Raw genomic sequence first — 15,707 nt, forward strand, 5'->3', positions numbered from 1 at the left:
TCCTAGAACGTGTTTCTGAGAAATGAAGCTCATACTCACTGAGATCTAAGAACTGTTGGATCCAAGTCCTTTCTGGAACTGAAATTCGTTTGAGAAGCTGACTGTCCAATTAGAATTATTAGAATTATTAGAATTATTAAAATCTTTAAGGTTGGAAAAGACCTCTAGGATCATCAAGTCCAACCATCAACCCAATACCTCCATGTCTACTAGACCGTGTCCCAAAGTGCCATGTCTGCACGCTTCTTGAACACCTCCGGGGACGGTGACTCCACCACCTCTCTGGGGAGCCTGTTCCAACGTCTGACCACCCTTTCAGTGAAGAAATTGTTCCTAATATGCAACCTAAACCTCCCCTGGAGCAATCTGAGGTCATTTCCTCTTGTCCTATCACTGGTTGCTTGGGAGAAGAGACCAACAGCCACCTCACCACAACCTCCTTTTGGGTAGTTGTAGAGAGTGATAAGGTGTTCCCTCAGCCTCCTCTTCTCCAGACTAAACAACCCCAGTTCCCTCAGCCGCTCCTCATAAGACTTGTGCTCCAGACCCTTCAACAGCTTTGTTGCCCTTCTCTGGACATGCTGCAGCGCCTCAATGTCCTTCTTGCAGTGAGGAGAATGTCCAGGTGGTGCATGCTGCACTGTCATCACTTCAGGGTACAGTGCTCACGGTCCGTCAGCCCTCTCCCAGTGGCCTCATCGTTTCACTGCTTAATTGTGGAACTGCAAGTGCCATTTGCACGAAGTCAAACCAGTCCAGCTGATGACAGCTGAACGACGTAATTTCAGTCTTTCTTTTAAGAAGGCGAACTGATAGAGAAGGTAGATGTCTTTTCCCCCGCTTGCCAATGAAGTTTAGCTCTTCTCACTCTTTCTGACCTCTGAAGGACAGTGATGGCAGCAGAGTGACACACTGGATTGTGTTGCTGTGGTGGGTCGACCTTGGCTGGATGCCACGTGCCCACCAAGCCACTCTATTATTCCCCTCGTCAGCAGGACAGGGCAGGAGAAAGGCACCCTGGAGGTGCCTTTCCTCTGAGTAGGGCAGACATGCACGGTGGAGCCCTGGCCTAGTGACTCTTGGTGGTCAAGGGGAGACCTATTTAATCTGAGGAGGGAGTCTGGCACAGCTCAGCCCACATCAGTGGCAAGTACCTCCTGTCACAAAGACCTGAGTTACCACCGGCCCATGCACAACTTGGAACTCTCTTGTAGCTCTCGCGGAGTGCAAGGAGCAATTCAAAGGAGGGACCTGACTCATCTCCCCCATGCTGGGGCACAGGGCTAGCCAAGCTCTGGCCTTGGTGTTCATGGAGATGCTCCAAGTAGACTGGAAATCTCTGCTCTGGGGAAGCTTCCCCAGAGACACTGCCCCATCCTGGCCATCATTCCCAGACCTGAGATGCTCAACACTGAATGGCAGCCCCATCCCTTCTTCCACAGTTTCCTTGTGTGGATCCCTACTCCTTTCCCCATGTCTTTCTGAATGGAACGAGTGAACATAAGCTTCGGCTCCATCCAGCTCCCGAGAACATCCAAGATGTGCAAAGGCCAGTTGGTGGGGGCACCAGCCTCAGTGAGAGGGTGGTGATCTTTCTTGACACGATCATCACTATGACCCGTTTCACCTCCATCCGCACCTCCTACGTCTGCGTCATCTTGTCCGTCCTGAGGGTCCACTCTGTCTTGGGCAAGTGTCATATCTTCTCCATCTGCACTGCCTGCCTCAGTGTAGTGGCCACCAATTATTTGCCCATGGTCTCAAGCACCTGAGGACAGAGTGGTCTTCTGACTTCTGCACCACAAAGATGCCCCTGTTGGATCCCCTCATGTTCAGCCTGAGGAATCAGGAGGTAAAAGCTGACCTCCCCAGGTTGTCTTGAGGGAGGGGACTGGGCCAGAGTCAGTAGGAATTTTCCCTCTACGTGAGTCACCTGAAAACTAAGGAAGAGGAGGGAGGATCATGGACTTGTGAGTCATGATGCCAGCTAGGGAGAGAAGCTGCCTGAAAGATCACCATGACACATAAGATACTGGAAGGCTCCTGGCAGCCTTCTGTTGCCTGGCAGTGGACTGCATGATCTGTTCCTTAATCTACAACATAAATTTTCAGGTGAACCACAACAGGCTCCATCAGACCCCCTGAGATGAAACTGAGGCATGGGAATGAGTATTAAGAAGATGTATCTCACTGGCTTTTCCCGCTGTCATTCTGAAGCACACTCTTGCAGAAAGGAGCCCTTGTTGTGAGACAGGACTGCTCTTGTGGGTTTATTCCTAGGCAACATAGCCCGAGGAAGGAAAAATCCCTTCCTAGCCATGCACCTGGACATCAGCCAAACCCTCAGCATGTGAAAAAGACCCATTATCCAGAGACTGGGGAAGATTGTCTGTTCTACTGGATTCCCACCCATGCCCCAGGCTGATCCATTGCTTTTCATGTCTCTCCTCCATCTCAGGAGAATCTCCATTGCTTTGCTGGCGAGAATCCCTGTGCCCCAATTTCCTGACAAAAGCCAGCTCTTCACTCCATTTCTAGGCATGAGTTTGTCCCTCTGTGCACAGCGTCATGCTAAATCCATTTGGTGGAGCAAAGAGCTGACCTTGGAGAGCAACTGTGTGGGAAGGTGACAAAACCAGCCCTGGTGGCTACAAAGATGTTTTAGCTGAGCTTTCCTTTCTGAGAGAGTAAAAGTGTACGTGCAAGCAGTGAAGCCTTCTGGAGTGACAGGCAGAACTTAGTCTGTATCAAATTGGGATGTGCGAGAAGGGGAGACAGAACAGGGACGATCAGGAGGCAAAGAGAATGAGGCACATGAAGAAAAGAGGTGTCATGTGCCTGAGAGGGATGGAAAGGTGGATGGCCACTGAGAAGTGAAGACAGGTTCTGCATTAACCTGCTCAGTTAACATGTTCACATCTTCCGTGCTTCCTTGCCTACACCTACAGCTAGAAAACTGGATGCACATTGTGTCTGTGGAGAGCTCAGGGGATGATTCTTCCAGGTGGCCGTCTGTAGGATCGCCCCCAGGATGTCCTCCTGGAGGTGGTTTTCTGACTTTCTCACACACAAACAGGAGTGTTGGTCTCAGAATGCACCTCAGCTCGGTGTGGATCCCACATAAACATAAGCAAGAAGCACCAATAAGGTGGAAGACAGGACAAGGAACACAGTCAGGAAAGAACATGCACAAGACTCCCATTTGACATCTTTCTGAGAACTGGGAAATTGCAATTATTCTTTGAAAGAATAAAATCACACAAGGGAGAATAGCATGGCTCAGAGTCAAAAAGGACTACATTTTAAAAAAAAAATTCTCATTATCGTCTTCCAGCTGTTGAGAGCTACATGTCAGGAGTAGCTGAACTGGAAAAAAACCCACTGCGCTTTGCTATTTTTATAGCATCCTTAAATTCCATTTATGTTCACTTTTGGTTTAAGAGAATGCATTCCTCCGGGGACAGAATTGGCTTAGTGTGGATGATCATGCACGTGATCATTTGCAATCTCGAGCTGAAATTTGTACTGGTTAGGGCCTTCCGTCACATTCTTTTATTTTTTTTATTTTTATTTTTTTTTTACTTTGAGGTAACCTCTTTTGTAATTTTTAGAGCCATGGCAAAGGAGAACAAGTCACACCCGTAACTGATCTCATTCCTCTGGGCTTCCTGACCTCCCTGGGTGAGCACATGGCCCCGTGTGCCATTATCTTCTCCATGTATCTTCTAACCTTGCTGGGGAACGACATCCTCATTGTCGCTGCATGGAGCAAGTGTAGAAGCCAGAATTACAGCTCCTGGGACAATCCTCTTTCAGTCACTGGGGCATATGTCAATCTCTGCATAGGTTAAAAGCCTTTCCAGATAAACCAAATTGCATATTGAGCTATCAGCTGTGGAACACTGAAAAGTGTCCAAACGAACTGGTAGATGTGCTTGCCATCAGGGCCATGCTTGTAGTAGTCATCTGGAACTTCTTCCTGTGTGAGAGGATGAGATTTTTTTCCTCAAAAACATCCAATCATCTCTCTGAATCTCTGTTCTTTATACAGTAGAATATTGCTAATGATGCACTTTATCGTGCTTCCAAGATTAGATTGATTGACTGCATGGTCATCTATGACTATTGTTGAGCATGAGCTGTATATTTTTTTAAGCTGCCCAGGAGAAACACGGTCAATGTGCTTACTCCTCCTCTTCTCTTGCACATCTATTTGAGGCTTGCTCAGGAATATTGTGTTTGATCTGGGATGATCAGGTAGATTAGGTTCCACGGCTAAACCACCTAGGAAAACCTGGTCACTAATGTGCTGGAGATGGGAGCTGCCACTGCTGGCATCTGAGTCCCCTGACTTGGCCTCCACTGATCCTGATCTGCCGCCTGCTGCTATCACCTTGTATGTGTCAAAGATGACCAAAGGGCTAGAGAACCTATCCTATGAGGAAAGACTGAAGGAGTAAAATCCTTTTCTCCCTGGAGAACAGAAGGCTCGAGGAGGACCTCATCACAGTAGTCTCCTACTTAAAGGGTGGCCACAAAGAGGACAGAGGCTCTGTCATCACAAGAAGCCACATGGAGCAGACAGGGGGTAATGACAGATCTCCAACAGCCAGGGACTGCAGTGCTGGGAAAGCCTTGGCCTGCATGTGAGGAGCAGTGGTGATGTGAGCAGAGTTCAGGCTGTCCCTGCCTCGGAGCACTTGGGGAGCCAGGGAAGCTGAGTACAGACAGGGTCATCCCCCATGTTTGTGCTATGGTTGGGTTGGTGCCTGTCCTGTACCACCGTGTCCCCAGGGCACGACCAATTCTCAACCCGTGGGGCTACCCGTGGGGGCCACGCCCACTGTGAGGAGGAACTGGAGATGCCTGGGTGCTGGCAACAGACCCCAGTGCTGGGGCGGCAGGTCTCATGAAGGAGGAGGTGAAGCCTTGGTTTCTGGGCACAGAAAGAAGGTGCCCAGCACCCAGAGAGATGGACAAAGATGGTGCCTCTGCCCCAAACTTCAGGCAGGAGGAGTGTGAGTAGAACCTCGTGTGGTCCATGGGGCACTGTATGCCTGAGATGTTATTTTGAGCCATAAGTGCCTTCAGGAGTTCCTTTTCTGCACCCAGGAGACCATGGATACCTGAGGGATGCCAGGATTTAGAGCACTACCTGGGACTGAAGTCTGACATCTCAAAAATTTCCAAGTATCACTGAAAAGCACACCTAAACGTTGGCATTAACAGTGAAGCCACAAGTAGCTCACCCAGACTCAGGGAAGATGAACACCTTAAACAAGCCAGGAGAAGGTAAGGGAATCACTGGGCTGCGGAGAGCTCGTGTTACTGTGGGGACACTCTGTGCACTGCTGCCATCTGCCCAGTCACCGTCTGCCTGTAAATGGTGGGACGATGGCCGGAGAGCGGGGATTTCCTGCAGGGATATGCAGGGAGCAGATGCTTTGTGGACTTAGGGCCTGCTGAGCTGGGCTTACACAGACCTTGATAACAGGGAAGACGGGGTCAGTGCCTCAACACCTTCATCGCTTTGCTTCACAATTGGGTGGCTAGGAGGCAGATGAAGGATCTCATAACTGAGCCTCCAGGCAGAAAGACCCTCTGCTGGAATTTCACCTTTTGCTGCGGGGAAGGCAGTCCACAGAGCTCCCGATGTGCATGGCCACCCTTCTGCCTTGGCATCTCCTCCTGGCCAAGGCCTCTGATATGCCAAGGTTTTTGGTCCAGCTGGTGCCCGAGAATAGCAGCCAACACAGGAGACATGCGAATGGCCCAGCAGAGACAGACCAGAGAAGCTTCTGAGCACAGAAATGTGTCCCACTGTTGCTGCAACGGCCCAGTGGGGATGGAGGGGGGTAACTGCTCTTGCGCAGAGCCTTTCCAGAGCAGAGCTGGGATCTGGCAGTGGTACAACCTTAAAGGCCCAGGAAAGCCGCCCTAGGCTTAAAGGAGACAAAGAACCACAGAGCAGCCACAGGTATTTGGGCACTGGGTGCTCTTCCAGAGCTGCAGTGGCCCATGGGGGTGTTGGGTTCACAGAGAGTGGGGACTCCATTGTGTGGTTGCTACCAATCCTAACTTGTGAATTACCTCAGCCCTGCGTGTCTGGACAGCACCTGGGCCATGCCAGGTGCTGAAGGACTGTATGAGGTGCCTATCTGCCTGTGCCCATGTGTGCTGGCCATGGACCTTAGACTGGGTAAGGGAGGGGAGGGGAAGGTGGGGATGAAATTGTGGTATTGTTGACTCCATATGCCCACTCCTCAACCCTTTGGAGCCATCCTCTATTCGAGCCTCATCGCCCAGCACAGCTCAATCCAGAGCTAGAGGAGATCCCTTCCCAGAGTGCCAGAGGGGCTGCTGACCTCATCCATTGGCAGCCACGGGCTCCTCACGCAGGGCTTGGTCTCCCCATTCACAGAATGTGATCCAGGAAGCAGTGCTTCAGGCCCATCTAGGCAGCTATACCGCAAGGCTGGAAGGAATGATAGCCATCTGCTGTGAAGTAGCCAAGAATATCTTCCTCAACTCCAAGGACAGGGCAAAAAAGACAACCCAGGGCAGTGAGTCCGACCCTTCCCATCTTCTGGGAATGAGGAAGGGTCCTCTTTTGTGCCCAAGCTGATTCTCCCCAAGAAGCCACGTTTTTTCATAACCAGACTGGAAGACTTGCCACAGAAGGAAGGAGCACTCAGAGGCCCAGGCTTGGATGCAGCACAATTTTAATGAGTCTAAAGAAGAAAAGGAGGTGGCTCACCTGCAGCCCGTGGAGGACCCCGTGCCGGAGCAGGTGGAGACACCTGAAGGAGGCTCTGACCCCATGGGAAGCCCACACTGGAGCAAGCTCCTGGCAGGACCCGTGGGCCCATGGAGAGAGGAGCCCATGCTGGAGCAGGTTTGCTGGCAGGACTTGTGACACCGTGGGGGACCCACGCTGGAGCAGTCTGGTCCTGAAGGTCCGCACCCCATGGGAGAGACCCACGTGGGAGCAGTTCCGTGAAGAACTGTAGCCTGTGGGAAGGACTCACGCTGGAGAAGTTAGTGGAGGACTGTCTCGTGTGAGAGGGCCCCCACGCTGGTGCAGGGGAAGAATGTGAGGAGTCCTCCCCCAGAGGGGGAGCAGAAACACCGTGTGATCAGCTGACCGCAACCCCCATTCCCCGTCCCCCTGGGCCACTGAGGGGGGAGTAGGTAGAAACTGGGAGTGAAGTTAAGCCCGGGAAGATGGGAGGGGTTGGGGAAGGTGTTTTGAGATTTGGGTTCATTTCTCGTTGCTCTGCTCTGTTTTGCTTGGTAATAAATTAGATGAATTTTCTCTCTAAGTTCAGTCTGTTTTGCCCGTGACGATAAGTAGTGAGTGATCTCTCCCTGTCCTTATCTCCACCCACAAGCCTTTCGTTATACCTTTTCTGCCCTGTCCAGTTAAGGAGGGGGAGTGATAGAACGGCTCTGGTGGGCACCTGGCCTCCAGGCAGGGTCAACCACCACGCATCCCTTGCCAGATTTAATTCCAAGTGGGCCTGAGCCTTCCTTGTTGCATCCCTACATACTCTGACTACATTCCTCCATTCCACTCAAGTGGCCGGGCCCTTTTTCCACATACCGTAAACTTCCTTCTTCCCTTTGAGTTTTTCCATGAGCTCCTTGCTCATCCATGCGGGTCTCATGCCTCCTTTGCTTCATTTCCTACTCTTTGGGATGCACCGATCTTGAGCTAGGAGGAAGTGGTGCTTGAATGTTGACCAGCTCTCTGGGACCCCCCACCACCACCACCTTCAAGAGCCCTAACCCATGGGATTCTTCCAAGCAGGTGTTTGAAGAAGCCAAAGTTATCACAAATGCTCACCAGCCGAGGGCGGTACTCAGCTAGTTCTCAAGCCAAACCGCCTCCCGGCCCACCCCCCCACTAATAGACAGAGCATGCTGTCATATGGTATGGAATATCCCTTTGGCCAGTTTGGGTCAGCTGTCCTGGCTGTGTCCCCTCCCAGCTTCTTGGGCGCCTCCCGCCTTCTCATTTGCGTGCCAGTATGAGAAGCTGAGAAGTCCTTGACTGCTTGGCAACAACTAAAACCATCAGTGTGTTATCAACGTTATCCTTATACTAAACCCAAACCACAGCACTATACCAGCTACTAGAAAGAAAATTCACTCTGTCATCTCAGCCAAAACCAGGACACCACCACCGTTGTTTGAAAAATGAGGAAGACTTTCCTTGTCACCGGGGAAGGCATTTTGGTTGCCTGCTGGCTGGCACAGTCATTTTTCCCCTTCTTCCTAGCTATCAGCAAATTGTTGATCCTCTCTGTCATGGCCTTTAATCGTGATGTCACTATATGCACACTGCTCCATTACACCACTCACATGAAAAAGTAAATCTACTTCCTTCGAGCCCTGGTAGCGTGGGCATTGGGTTTGTGGTCACCTTCACCCAGGTGGCTCTACTACTGAATAGCCACTTTGCATCAAGACAGCCATTGCTGGAATCCAAGTCCCCTGACTCAGCCTCTGCTGATCCTCATCCAGCACCCACTGCCACTCCTGTGTACGTGTCAAAGGTGACCAAAGGGCTGGACACCTGTCCTGTGAGGAGAAGAGAAGGTTCAGGGGACACCTCATCACAGTGTGTGCAGTACTTAAAGGGTGGCTACAGAGAGGACAGAGGCTCTCTCATCGCAAGGAGCCACATGGAGAAGACAAGGGCCAACGAGTACAAGTTGCACCGGGAGCGCTTTCATCTTGACGTAAGAAATACATTTTTTACAGTAAGAACAATCACTCAGCGGAACAACCTCCCCAGGGAGGCTGGTAGAGTCCCCATTGCTGGAGGTTTTCAAGATGCGATTGGACACGGTGGTAGATCATAGCATCATAGGAGCATAGAGCACCAGGTTGGAAGTAGCCCATGGGGCTGTAGAGTTCACAGCGAGTGGGGACTCCCTTGTGTAGCCTCAGCGTGACTGATACCAGTACTAACATGTGAATTACCTCCGCCTTGCATGTCTGGACAGCTGCTGGGCCCTGCCAGGCACTGGAACACTGTGTGAGGTACCGGTCTCACCTGCCTGTGCCCACGTGTATTGCCCATGGACCCTAGAGTGGGTAACAGAGCACTGCAGAAGAGGAAGTTGATGCTGTGGGCTGTAGGGAGGCATTGTTGTTTCCCATCCCCACTCCTGACACCCTTAGGAGCCGTCCTCTCACTGATGGCTGTGCAGAGCCAGGGATGTCTTTCTCAAGTCCAAAGGAGAGGGCAGCAAGAAAAAAATCCACTGCAGGGAGTCCCACTCTCCCCTTCGTCCGCCTTTTCCCCTGAGCCGACCGGAAGACTTGCCACAGAAGGAAGGAGGACTCGGAGGCCCAGGCTTGAATGCAGCACAACTTTAATGAGTCTAAAGAAGAAAAGGAGGTGGCTCACAGGGAGCACCAGGGTCAGCCACTAAGAAGCAGTAGAGCTCCTGCAGGGTGTTGTCCGTCGGCCTGCCCGCCCTGCAGAGGGAGGGAGGCCATCAGGTCCCCGCTAGGCTGGTCTTGAGAGACAGCAACAGGAAAGGAAAGAGAGAGAGAGAGGAGAGTGGAGGAAGGAAACGATGGCCCAAAGCTCTACATAGAATGCCCTGAATCTCTGTCTCCTCTCCAGCAGCACGTTCTGAGGTCTTGGGAGGATCTTGCCAGGGGAAGCTGCCAGCAGATTCAGCAGGGTTGACATCTGTTGCCACAGTAGCGGCTGGTGATGCAGGAGAGGTCACAGCACCCAGAGCTGATGGGCACTCCGTCACGGCTGAGGATGCTGCCAACAGCAGCGGAGGTGGAGGAGCCCACAACGGTGTTCTGTGGGAAGGAGCTGAGGATGGGGCCGGGCAGGGTCACCACCACGGGGGAGGGCTCAATGACGACTATGGAGTTCTGGCACTGCCTGACGCAGGGCTCGTTGCAGCTGTTGGCCAGTGGGGTCGGGCCGCAGGGCTGGCAGGGCAGGCAAGGCTGGCAGGGCTGGCACTGGTTGGAGCAGGACATGTCTCTGGGCCAGAGGTTCACCTGGGAGAGAGGGTAGGGAGAAGTAGAAAACAGGGGCACCTGAGAAGCAGCACTGCACCCAACCACGCAGGAGGCAAGGCACCTCCTGGCCCAGCATGCGCTGCCCAGCTCACAGACCAGGAGCTGGCTCACCTAAGTCCCAGCCCCTCTCTGCGGAAGACCTTCTCTCCCCTTGCCTCTCCCATGAGAAGCAGCTCCCAGCCCTGGGCTAGCGCAGTCCATATCAGCGGAGACATGCATCGAGGAAAGACCTGACCTCGAAGGAGGAGGAGAAGAGGCTTCCCACTCACCTGATTCCCAAGGAGAAGGAGGCGAGGGAAGTGGATGAGAGAGCAGAGACCTGGGCTGCCTTTTATAGGAGTCCCGCGCTGCCTCAGGCCCGGAGGCACCCCTTGTGCAAGTAATAATGATGTTCTGACAAGCTCATGTCTAATGCAAAGCATCCCAGCTAATGGCATGGGCTGTGTCCTGGTTTCCTGCACTGCTGCCTTTTCATTTCCTGGCTTATGCCACGTGCTTCCCCACGGGAAGGCTTCTGTAAGTGCCGGGACAAGAGGCCCGAGGATTTCCGGGGCAGAAACACGTCAGCGCAGGCAGAAGACTCGGCTCCAGTGCTGACGGCGTCCTGTGCAGGCAACTGATGTGCACCTGGGTCATTCCTGTGGGCTTGTTTGGGGTTAGGATGTGGGCACCGCATGCCCAAGGACTGCCATTTGAGAGGACGTGGCACATCTCTCTGACGGTCGCTCATTGTTGCACACAGGTGGGCTTCTGCTGGGAGGCTTTGACCCTCTTGCAACACTAACAGTGCTGACAGGATGAGTTTGCTGGGCTCATTGGCCTCATCCCCTCTCTGTGCAGACTCTGCAGGTCCTCAGGCAACACCGTGAGCATGTCTGGGGCCCGGTCCTTCCCCGGGGTACTTGACTCCTGTCCTGCCAGCGTGGTCCCCAGCATCTCCTCAGCAGAGGCCACAGCTGCTGATGTTTTCCTGGCTTTATGTGAGCGTACAGCTTTTGGCATGGCTCCGTGCAGGCGTGCATGAGCACACGTGTGTCAGTCTGTACTTGTGTGACCCTCATCACAAGGGCATGCGCAGGTCATAGCAGGGGGACTCTCTCCTGCTCCCCTGGTGTGTCCATGAGCACCGCAGAGTAGCAGGTTGCCCTTGCCAGCAGGAGTCCATCTACAGCTGAATGGTGGTGCCTTTGGCCTGGCAGAGAGGTGCTCAGAGAACTGAAATGCAGTCTCTGCCTCCTGTGCCCTCCACTTCTTGCTTTATGTACAGGGAGGAAGGCCAAGAAAGCCAAGAGCTTTGATTCAAACGCCTTTGGCGACGAAGCACCAGGAATTCCATGTCCCCCATAAAATCATGAGTCTGAGGGCCTAGCAACTGTGTCTGTGAAGGCAGGGACACGTGATTTAGGGCAAGCCGCTGAAACCCTGCTGCTTCTTCATGAGCGACACAGGAAAAGTCCCTCTTTGTGCAGAAAGGAGCTGTTATGCACTGACCACAACCCCCCATTCCGCAGCAAGGAGGGCCCACAGCAAGCTCGCTACCTTGAACTTCAGGAGAGTAGACTTTGGCCTCTTCAGGGACCTGCTTGGTAGAGTACCATGGGACAAAGCCCTCGAGGGAAGAGAGGCCCAAGAAAGCTTGCCAATATGCATAGAATCATAGAATCATAGAATGGTTTGCGTTGGAAGGGACCTCAAAGATCACCTAGTTCCAACCCCCCCTGCTGCGGGCAGGGACACCCTTCACTAGACTACATTGCCCAAAGCCTCATGCAACCTGGCCTTAAACACTTCCAGGGATGGGGCCTCCACAACCTCCCTGGGCAACCTGTTCCAGTGCCTCACCACTCTAACAGTAAAGAATTTCTTTCTAACATCTAATCTAAATCGACCCTCCTTCAGCTTAAACCCACTACCCGTTGTCCTACCACCACACTCCCTGATAAACAGTCCCTCACCATCTTTCCTGTAGGCCCCCTTCAGGTACTGGTAAGGCGCAATTAGATCTCCCCGGAGCCTTCTTTTCTCCAGGCTGAACCAGCCCAACTCTCTCAGCCGGTCCTCCTAGGAGAGGTGCTCCAGCCCTCTGATCAGCTTTGTGGCCTCCTCTGGACTCTCTCCAACAGCTTGATGTCTCTCTTGTAGTAGGGTCCCCAGAGCTGGAGACAGTACTCCAGGTGGGGTCTCGCAAGAGCAGAGTAGAGGCAGAATCACCTCCCTCGACCTGCTGGTCACACTTCTTTTGATGCAGCCCAGGACACGGTTGGCTTTCTGGGCTGCAAGCGCACACTGCCGGCTCATGTTGAGCTTCTCATCAATCAACACCCCCAAGTCCTTCTTCTCAGGGCTGCTTTCAATCCATTCCCCGCCTAGCCTACAGTCGTGCTTGGGATTGCGCCGACCCACGTGCAGGACCTTGCACTTGGCCTTGTTGAACTTCATGCGGTTTGCATGGGCCCACCTCTCCAGCCTGTCAAGGTCCCTCTGGATGGCATCTCTCCCCTCCAGCGTGTCGACCACACCACACAGCTTGGTGTCGTTGGGTGCACTGGATCCCACTGTCTATGTCGCCAACAAAGATGTTAAACAGTGTCGGTCTCAGTACCGACCGCAGAGGAACGCCACCCCCCCCCCCGCTCTCCACTTGGACATTGAGCCATTGACCACAGCCCTTTGAGTGCAACCATCCAGCCAATTCCTTGTCGACCGAGTGGTCCATCCATCGAATGCGTGTCTCTCCAATTTAGAGACAAGGACTCAAGGATCACGTCCTCCAAGGTCAGGAACGATGCATCCCAACAAAGAGGAAGGCAGGTAAAAACAGCAGGAGGCCTGCATGGATCAACAAGGAGCTCCCGGACAAACTCAAACACACTGAGGATGCCTACCGAGGGTGGAAGCAAGGGCAGGTAGGCTGGGAGGAATACAGAGAAATTGTCCAAGCATACAGGGATCAGGTTAGGAAAGGCTAAAGCCCTGATAGAATTAAAACTGGCCAGGGATGTCAAGGACAAGAAGAAAACCTTACATAGGTACGTCAGTGATAAAAGGAAGACTAGGGAAAATGTGGAACCCCTCCCATATGAAATGGGAGACCTGGTTACCGGGGACATGGAGAAGACCGAGGTACTCAACAATATTTTGCCTCAGTCTTCACTGGCAAGTGCTCTAGCCACACCACCCAAGAGTCAGAAAGCAGAGGCAGGGACTGGGAGCATGAAGAACCAGCCACTGTCAGAGGAGATCAGGTTCGAGACCATCTAAGGAACCTGAAGGCGCACAAGTCCATGAGACCTGATGAGATGCCTCCGCACGTCCTGAGGGAACTCATGGATGAAGCGGCTAAGCCACTCTACACCGTATTTGAGAAGCTGCGCCGGTGTGGTGAAGTTCTCACTGACTGGAAAAGTGGAAACGCAATCCCCATTTTTAAAAAGGGGAAAAAAGGAAGAGCTGGGGAACTACAGGACGGTCAGTCTCACCTGTGCCCAGCAAGATGATGGAGGAGATCCTCCTGGAATCCTCATGGAGGAGATCCTCCTTCATGCCTGACAAATTTGGTGGCCTCCTACAATGGGGTTACAGCGTGGGTGGATAAGGGAAGAACAACTGGTGCTGTACACCTGGACTTGTGCAAAACATTTGACATTGTGCCACGTGACATCCTCGGAACAGGCCCAGAGAAGTTGTGGATGGCCCATCCCTCGACATGTTCAAGGCCAGGCTGGATGGGGCTTTGGGCAACGTGGTCTAGTGGAGGGTGTCCCTGCCCATGGCAGGGGGTTTGGAACTGGATGGGCTTTGAGGTCCCTTCCAGCCCAAACCACTCCAGCATTCTAGGATATCCCCTGCAGGAAGTGTGGCCTGTGCAGGGCCCGTGCAGAAGCAGGCTGCTGGCAGAACTGTGGCCCCTGGAGGACCCACGCTGGAGCAGTCTTATCTGGAAGGACTGCAGCCTGTGGACAGGACCCACGCTGGAGCTGGTTTTGAAAGACTGCAACCTATGGGAAGTGCTCAGACTGGAGCAGGGAAAAATGTGCAGAGGAAACTGCGGCAGAAAGGACTTGTTGTGTACTGACTACAACCCCCCATGCCGCATCCCACTGCGCTGCTTGGGGGTGGAGGAAATAGAAGAGCCGTGAATGAAGGAGGGAGGTTGAGTCTGTGAAAAGGAGGAGAGGATGCAGTGAAGGTATTTGAAGGATTTTTCACTCTTTCTCACCATCCGGCTCTATTTTTCACTAGTAATAAGTTAAAGGAATCTTCCCCAAGTCAAGTCTGTTTTGCCTGTGACGGCAAATGGTAGGTAATCTCTGTGCCTTTATCTCGACCCATGATCTTTTCCACCTTACTTTCTCTTCCTCCTGTCCCATAGAGGAAGGAGAGTGAGAGAGCAGCTGGCTGGGTGTCTGGAAGCCAGCCAAGGTCCCTGTTGTTTGGCACCAACTGTGGCAATCAGAAGTGCCATGAGCGTTTATCATTTACGTGGGGGTTTTTGCTGTGCATCTGTGCCGTCAGGAGCAGTCTCTTTCTCCCACTGCTGTTCCCCTCAGAGGGTGGGGGCAATGATGTCAACTGGCCTTTGTGCTTGTGTACCTGGGAAGTAGTGGCAGGTTGACAGCCACGGGCAGAGCACAGCCCGCCAACTCTCCTGCCACAAGGCTGAAACGAACAAGGAGATCGCGAAGGCCGTGTGGGAGGAAAGCTGTGAATGGGAGCTTCTGTGCTTGCTTCTGCTCTTTCTGACTCTGCTAGCAAAGGTCCTGCATCAGAACTGATGACAGAGAAGAAACACCTGCTCCCTTGGTTGTCCCAGACCCCCCTTCACCTGCATTCCTTTCCCCAACCATCCAGCCCGCATTGCCTCTCCTTTCCAACCCATCCACGCTCAGTGTTTCATGGGTCGGTCAGTGCAGAAGATCTTGGCTGTCTTTGTAGTCCCAGGTTTCTGAGGTTCAAGCACCAAAGGCTGTTCCCCATGATTGGTCGGCTTTGGGAGAGGTGGGAGCTGGGAGGAGGGGCACAGTACAGTTCTCCTCTCTTGGCCTCCTGGTAGGAGGCCCTTCTGTGCAAGGCTGAGCTCTGGGGAAAGCGCTCTCGGTTCTCCCTTGGCACCCCTGTTTCCACGAGGCACCCAGAGATCTGCAAACAAAGATCCTCTTCCTGTCAGGGGCTGGGACTAGAGGCAGAGATGTTGTTCTGAGCTGCAAGGGACAGGGAGTGAAGCAGGCCCACAGACAGTGTGTCCTGCCCTCCCAATCCTCTAGGAATGAGAAGGGCTCCACCGGCTCACCCGTTTGTTCCCTCCCAGCAGATCTCCTGTCTCCCTGGACAGCTGTAGAGAGCATCCAGAGAGGAAAGGACCACACAGAGCCTGAGGCTGGGATGCAGCAGGGTTTAATGAGTCCAAAGAGGGAAACAAGATGTCTCCAAGAGGAGCCCGCAGTGGAAGGATCCCTAGGGGCAGCCAAGAGTCAGTGCCCCGCAGAGGGAGAGGGGCAGGCAGGTGCCCCCAAGCTGCCTTTGGCTGGCCTGATGGCCCAGGGGAGCGGAAAACGACAAAGGAAAAGGAGAGAGTGGAGGAAGGGAACGAGAGGCATTGGCCATGTTTTCAGGGAGCCCAGGCTGGCCCCTTCCAAAGGGCTGACACC

General features: G+C 53.1%; 2 pseudogenes; both read right to left on the reverse strand.

Moving 5' to 3' along the window:
- Positions 1 to 3,725: 3,725 nt before the first annotated feature.
- LOC142604955 (cyclin-Y-like protein 1 pseudogene) lies at positions 3,726 to 5,763 on the reverse strand (annotated as a pseudogene).
- Positions 5,764 to 9,693: 3,930 nt separating this feature from the next.
- On the reverse strand, positions 9,694 to 10,465 carry LOC142605001 (feather keratin Cos1-1/Cos1-3/Cos2-1-like; annotated as a pseudogene).
- Positions 10,466 to 15,707: the final 5,242 nt, after the last annotated feature.

Source organism: Balearica regulorum, chromosome 24, assembly GCF_011004875.1.
Source record: "Balearica regulorum gibbericeps isolate bBalReg1 chromosome 24, bBalReg1.pri, whole genome shotgun sequence".
Classification (NCBI taxonomy): Eukaryota; Metazoa; Chordata; class Aves; order Gruiformes; family Gruidae; genus Balearica; species Balearica regulorum.